The sequence below is a fragment of the Grammomys surdaster genome, unplaced genomic scaffold (assembly GCF_004785775.1).
Source record: "Grammomys surdaster isolate TR1022 unplaced genomic scaffold, NIH_TR_1.0 125878, whole genome shotgun sequence".
Lineage (NCBI taxonomy): Eukaryota > Metazoa > Chordata > Mammalia > Rodentia > Muridae > Grammomys > Grammomys surdaster.
Window position 1 is genome coordinate 1,268,208 of NW_021620703.1, and position 7,530 is coordinate 1,275,737.

The window sequence follows — 7,530 nt, forward strand, 5'->3', positions numbered from 1 at the left end:
TGTGGGCGTTGTCAGTGAGAAGTGGGTGTGGACAATGAAAAGTGGGCGTGGACAGTGAGAAGTGGGTGTGGACAGTAAGAAGTGGGTGTGGACAGTAAAAAGTGGGTGTGGACAATGAGAAGTGGGCGTGGACAGTGAGAAGAGGCCATAGACAGTGTTCAAGTCCACAATCCACCTTAGCAGTCTGTTAGTTTAGCAATAGTGTCAGTTTTTAGGAGGAGCAGAGATGTGTGGACCACTCACTCACTACTTATTTACTCACTCAGCAAAATAAAAGCTGGGGATAAGCTGTGATGAGTCAGGCCCTCTTCCTGGGTTAAGAGATTCTGTCTCTGAACCAAGCAAATTAGATCACCACCTATACCTCTAACCTTTTTGGAATCAATTTCTCAACTTTTATTATCTTATTATTTGCTGTACTTGGGCTGTAATACAACATGCCGCAGAACGGGTATGTTAAACAACAGCAATTGATTTGATAACACTTCTGGACACTGCGGAATTGGAACTCATAGTTGCAGCTAATACCTTTTCTGAGGATAGGGCTCTTCTTGACAGGCAGGTAGCTAGCTGCCTTCCTACCACGTCATCACCGGGTTTGTCCACAGAGCATGCGCAGCTCTCTAGCCTCTCCTCTTACAAAGACACCAACCCCAGCTCACAGACTCACCCTTATGACCGCTCTCAAATACTTTGTAAGTCAAAATACAGCCATGATAGAAAGATAGAGCTTCGACAAATCAATTTGGATGGCGTCCATGTATTCAGTCCATTAAAAAATAAACCACCAAAAAATAAAATGATGAGCAACTGAATAATCCAGATCTTAGTCTAAGATGCAAGTAACTTGGAAAAAAAATGAAGGCAGGGGATTTCAAATCCCCCTCTTTGGGAAATCTTAAGTTTCTTATGTATCCAAGAAAATACACAATTTTGTCATGGTAAGACATTGGAGATGTCTCCTAACTGAAACAGGTTTGCTTCTGTTACCTCCAGCTAGTCCATTTGGTTGAACTCAAATCTGTTTTGATCCTGCTCTTTAGTCCCAAAGAGGCAGAGAAAGGTCTAAATTTGGGCATGGCCAATGCAACATGGATTTGACCTGTAAACAGCTTTTGATACCCAAATTCACATTTTAAAAAAAATTTAAAAGGCAAGCAAGCAAACATCAGTAAACGAAGACAGAAGCATAAAGCTTACCTCCGGTTCTAGAGGGCTTCTGAGTTGAAAATGAGTTTTGCTGTGAAAACAGGAAGCAGTGTCTGTGGTAGCACAGTAGGACAGTCACCATCATCAACACAGTAGGACAGTCACCATCATCAATGGTGTAGTTGCTGGAAAGCAACCTGCTATTTTCTAACAAAGAGTAAAATTTTGGAGAGGACTGATGTCGTCTTGATAGGCTATTTCTCCTGTGCTGGTGAAATGAGCCAATGCAAGCCAGATTTGAATACATTAAAGACAGGTTCAATGGATGCTTCTCTCCCGGAGGTCACTGGCCCCAAGGATAGAGGCCAGGGGAGTTGGGAAGGGCAGCCAGCCCCTGGGCTGGAAATTCAGGGTTGGGGGCAGGGTATGCTAGGTAGGGATTCTGGGAGAATCTGGAGGGCAGGCTTGCTCTGATAGGCCCTTATCACAGGGCCTGAAACTTGTCATCATGGCCTTAACTAGAATGGCTTCCTCTGTAAGAGCACTGTTTACTTAGAGTCAGTCTGCCATTTGCCTTATTCTACAGAGGTCTCCTTAGCCCTGTTGAAGAGGCAGGCACAGTTCCCAGACAGCAAACTGTAGAAGATACTTTTTTTCTCACAGTAGCATCTGGTCTTTTGGCAGAAAGCTCACTGGAATCATCTTAAAAATGGTTAGTTTTCTCCCCCAAATCTTTCCCTTGCCTTCAAACACTTAGAAGGGCTGAACTTTCTTTCTTTTTGTAGCTAAGAAATGCTCAAGACACATTTTGAAAGACTCAAGAACAAATGTCATTCTAGGGACCAGCTCAAAGGAGAGCTAGAATTCATCCCTTAAAACTCAACTTTTTCCAGGGGTCCATTCTCTCTCTCTCTCTCTCTCTCTCTCTCTCTCTCTCTCTCTCTCTCTCTCTCTCTCTCTCTCTCCAAATGGGTTCTTTCCCTCTCTTGCTTTCTAATTTTCTCTGAGAATGAAAAACTGAAACAAAATCAATATCAATTTGAGTTTTCCTAAATGGAATTAGGAATTTCCCATATTTTTTTCTGAAATGTCTGAATCTCAGGATCAAATTCTCTGCTTCTAGTTAATCCCTTGATATGGGGCGGGGAGGGGGCGGGGGGTGTAGCTGGGAGCCCAGAAGTTAACCTGACAGACCACTCTCAATTTAGATGCAAAGAGAAGATCACCAGCTTGTCTGAAAAAGCACATTTGGAGTGAGACTTTGTTAAGCCCTTTAGGAGTTTGCTCTTTGTGAAGCACAGAATTTATACCAGAGAATCACATGATCAAAACCGCACTCTCAGACTATCCAGCGCTGAACCATCAGACTAGCCCAGCGGCGTAGTAGGGAGTACAGAATGAAAACAAACCAATGGGGAGGCCAGCAAGGCAAAGATGGCGGCAGATCCTGAGAGTCAGCGGGCGACAGACAGGGTAGCCAATGCGAATTGCTATGCATATTGTTGTTTTTAACTGGAGGCAGAAGATATTTATTTCCCTTTGTACTCCAGGGCCGGGGCAGTTCTGCAGGGGTTGGGGATGGCAGTCCTATGCCTTCAGCCCTGCATGCTGAAGGCTCCAGACATTTGTATCTCCATCTCGCCTCTCCCACGGGGATGCCAGGGAGCCCAACACCCCGCCACGCTCTCTCGCTTCTAAATGGGTCTCTTTTGTTCCTCTCTTACATAATTTTTTTAAATGAAAGTTCCCCTAATCCACTTTAGTCCTACAGCTATAAATTAATTCTGTCGCCCTTCACCTGTCTTCTCACGTCCGACTCGATAATCCATATCTTTAATCCTAAGGAATGGTCTAGTTTGGGATTTTCATCCCATAGGAGTTAGGCTTTAGCCTTTTCAGCCTGCATGATTATAGGTTTACTCATGTTTTTTAACCTTGTATTTCATTGGCTTACACTGTTACCTTCCTTTTTAAAAAAAAAAAATCTCTCTACTTTTAACCTCTATTTTTAGCTATGCCCTCTTTTTGAAAGTTTACGCCACACTTAATCCACCATCCCTTTCAAGATTTTTCACTCTTTATTTTTCTTCTTATTTTATGCTATTTCTGGATGTTAGCCTGTTTTCAGAATGGACATAAAGGGCCACAGGAGATGCCAAGCCTGCTTAATGAATGCAGTGTGAGCTCCTCTTTCCCCCTCACTTGCACCGTCTAAGCTCTGGTACCTTCCGTGTCTCGATGCTGTCCCCAAGAGCCTAATAAGACTGGATTTAAAAACCAAAAGGAAGCAAATAGCATCATTAGTGAAAAGAGGAAGTATGCTTTCACTGACTGACCTCTGGCAGATCACAGTCTCTGTGCAGCGCTCCTGAGACCTGCCTTGGAGAGAGGCAGGGCCTGCAAGCATCCTGGGTCAAGATAACTTGTAGGTGACCCTGCCCAGGCTGCAGGCAGCACTTGCTGACAACCTATTTCCAGGTGTGTTGTCCAACAAGGAAGGTCTCTGTTAGTATTCTGTCTAAACTCCACCTCCACAGTTATCTGGCAACAGCCAGGTATGCTCCTCCCCACAGTTACCTGGCAACAGCCAGGTAGGCATGCCCACTATAAGAGGGGATGCTTGCCTCCCCCTCTCTTTCTCTCTTGCTCTCTTGCTCTCTTGCCTCTAGCTTCTTTCTGTCCCCTCACCCCTCTCCCCTTCCCTTCCTCCTCTCTCCACGTGTGGTCATGGCCGGCCTCCACTTCTCTCCTCTCTCTCTCTTTCTCTGCCATCTTCTTCTCTCCCCTTGCCCTATCTCCTGAATAACCCCTACCCCCAACCGTTTGGTCTGGTGTTGTCTGTTCTAAGCTGCCCGCCAAAGTCTAGCAGTCTCCTTATGGTCTCTTCTCCTCGTGTTAATATAAAGGTGGAAGTCTGGGAAAAAGGGAAAGTTACCGCACCCAGGGATTCTAAATACCAGAACCACAGTAGCTACTGCTGGAGGCTGCGTTTTGTCATGATCCACATTAGAGAACCTAAGAAAAAGCAGACCAACGTTTTACGTTCACATAACGGAAGTAAGTTTCTCTCAGAAACTTTGAGGGATGCCACTGAGTGGAATCTCTCAGTTTTTTGCTTGTCGATTGTCTCCTGCTCTCTTAAGTCATAAAGACAAGTCTCCAAAGGCCTGGTCACAACACTGTCCTCAAACCAGACTCCTGACAGCCAGTTTACCACTCCAGGGCCAAGAGGCTCACTCTGGAGAACCAGCCCTGTTCCATAGCTGAAGACTGGCTCACCTGTAATTCCTGCCCTGCCTCGGGAAGCAACCGCGGCCTCCGACTGTCCTCTTAGAGAACAAACCAGATGCCATATCTCTCACATTACCCTTCCTGGGCTACACACCAACTCCCAACCCACTGCAGCGCCCTGATTTTAAAAAGTGAAGAAGCAACAACCAGCCAGCTGTCACCCAGACTGCTCAGACATGCTGTCGAAAGAACAAGGTATTTTTCAGCAAGCACGCCCCCCCCCCGAGCCCCTAGAGCCTTGACATTTTACTCATGTGTTCATGCAGAAGTAGAGTGACATCATCACCGTGTGCTATATGCTGTTCTAGTGGACGAAATGATACCTCTGCTATCATGGAGCTAAGACTTCAACAAAGACTGGATAGGCCCGCAGCTTGTAAAGACGAACAGGGAATGCTGGGAAGTGGATTTAAGTAGAGACAAGGATGGGAAGGGAGGGCAGAAGAGGAGGAAATGGCAGGGTAACAAAGTCTAAGGGTGGTTGAAAAGGCCATGTGGAACCTAGTATTTTATAAGCTTTGTATATAATGTACAGACAAATATGATTCTAATTAGAGTTACCCTATACTGGAGATTAAACTCATCCCAGAAGCCATGTGTTGCCAAATAAAAAGCCCAGTGTACATTGTTGGGGTACCTTCCCTCGAGTTGTTGGTCAGGGGTATCCCAAAGACCTCCAAAACATTACAGGTTGTAGATCTCAGGCTTTCGTAGCAAACGTTTTATCTATTGAGCCATCTGGCCCAAGCTAGTATGTTTTAGAGTATAAACTTGTTTGTACAGCAGAATAATTCTCTCTCTCTCTCTCTCTCTCTCTCTCTCTCTCTCTCTCTCTCACATCTCCTCTCCCCTCCCCCAACCCCTTCTCCTACCCCCTTCTTTCTCTCTCAATCTCTCTCTCTCTCTCTCTCTCTCTCTCTCTCTCTCTCTCTCTCTCTCATCTCCTCTCCTCTTATCCCTCTCCTCCCTTTCTCCTCAGAATAAAAAGAATTCTTTGGTGTATCAAGTTGCAGTCAGACTAGGTACATCTTTTCCTATTGTGGCTAGACAAGGGGCAACCTAGGTAGGGCAAAGGGATTCAAAGCCAGACAACTTAGTTAGAGGCAGCCCCTGCTCCTGGTGTTAGGGGTTCCTCATGAAGAAAGAGATGCACAACTATTACACTTGTGCAGAGGGCCTAGGTCTGTGCCATGCATGCTTTTTGGCAGTTCAGTCCCTGTGGGACCCCATGGGCCCATATTAGTTGATGCTGTAGGTTTTCTTATAGTGTCCTTAACTTCTCTGGCTCCTTCAATAATTCCTTCCCCTCTTCCACAAGACTCCCTAAGCTTCACCTAATGTTTGGCTGTGAGTATTTACATCTGTTTCCATGAGTTGCTGGGTGAAGCCTCTCAAATGACAGTTATGCTAGGTACCTCATTAATTGTATCAGGTGTTGGCTCTCTCTCATGGCATGGGACTCAAGCTGGGCCAGCCATTGGTTGGCCTTTCCCCTTTCTTTTCCATATTTATCCCTGTAAATCTTATAGGCAGGATATATTATGTTTTGAAGTTTGTGTGGCTGGGTTGGTGTCCCACTGGAAATCATTCCTGGTTACAGAAGATGTCTGGTTCAGGCTCCCATAACCCCCATTGCTAGGATTCTTAACTAGGATCAGCCTCATAGATCCTTGGGAGTTTCCATTTTCCTGGGTCTAGTTCTTGTCATTCTTACACTTCTCCTTTGAAGAATTCCAGTCAGTTCCTGCTGGGTTGTTATCTTTCTCATAAATTCCTCTTGATTGATTTTTGTGACTGCATCCAGTTTCCATTTACTTCTTTTCTCCTCCCTTTTCAACCATGTAATTGTTGTCTTACTTAGAGCTGTTCTAATGAAGCAATAGGAACCACATAATTTATAACAAACAAAATGTATTGCTCACACATCTAAAGCTTGAAAAGGCCATCCAATGACCAGCCCAACTTGGGATCCATCCCATGGGTGAGCACCAAACCTTGACACTATTACTGATGCAATGTTGTGCTTGCAAACAGGAGTCTAGCATTTCTATCTTCCGAGAGACTCTACCAGCATCTTACTGATACAGATGCAGATACCTACAGCCAACCATCGGACTAAGAGAACTGTATGGAAGAGTTGGGGAGGACTGAAGGAATTGAAGGGGACGGAATCCTCATAGGAAGACTAACAGTATCAACTAACCTGGACCCCTAGGAACTCCCAGAGACTAAGCCACCAACAAAAGAGCATTCATGGGCTGGTCTGTGAGCCAGAGAACATATGTAGCAGAGGATTGCCTTATCTGGCAACAGTGGGAGAGTATGCTCATAGTCCTGTAGAGACTTGATACCCCAGGGAAGGAGGATGTCCAGGGGAAGGGGTGAAGTGAAAAGGAGTGGACAGGTAGGTGGGGGAAACAACCTTTCAAAGACAAAGGGGAAGGGGGAAGTGTGAAGAACTCTGGAAGGTAGGACAGGGAGGAGGACAACATTGGAATGTAAATAAATAAAATAATATTTTCTTAAAAGAGATGGAAGATTTATTATCTGGTAGAAGTCCTGTGTTAGTCAGTTTTTTCTCATTATAAACACTATCAGACAAACGGATTACTTAAAAGGACAGATTTGTCTTGGTTCCCAATTTTAAGAGCTCAGTTTATGAGTGATTCACTGGTTGCTTTGAGTCTGTGGCAAGGCAGTAGAAGTGAGCTAAGGAAAAAAACATCTTGTCACAAGCCAGGAACTCAAAGGAGAGAAGAACAGAACAGGGCCCTACAATTCTCTTCATCGATCTGACACTAATGATCTAATGATCTCTCTCCAGGCTACACCTCTCAGAGGTTCCAAACACTATCTATCTTTGGTGCCAGTCCTGAGATTTTTACATAGTACCTTTAGGTGAATTTTAAGATCCAATCTAAACAAATTGGAATAGGACATACCTGCTATACCAGTATTCATGATGCTGATATAGGAGGATCATAAACCTGAAACCAAGCTATACACAAGACCCTGACCCCTTCTCCCATCCCCACACAGCCTGCCCCCCCCACACACACCCTCAAAGCTCAATGCCCTTCTTAGCTTACA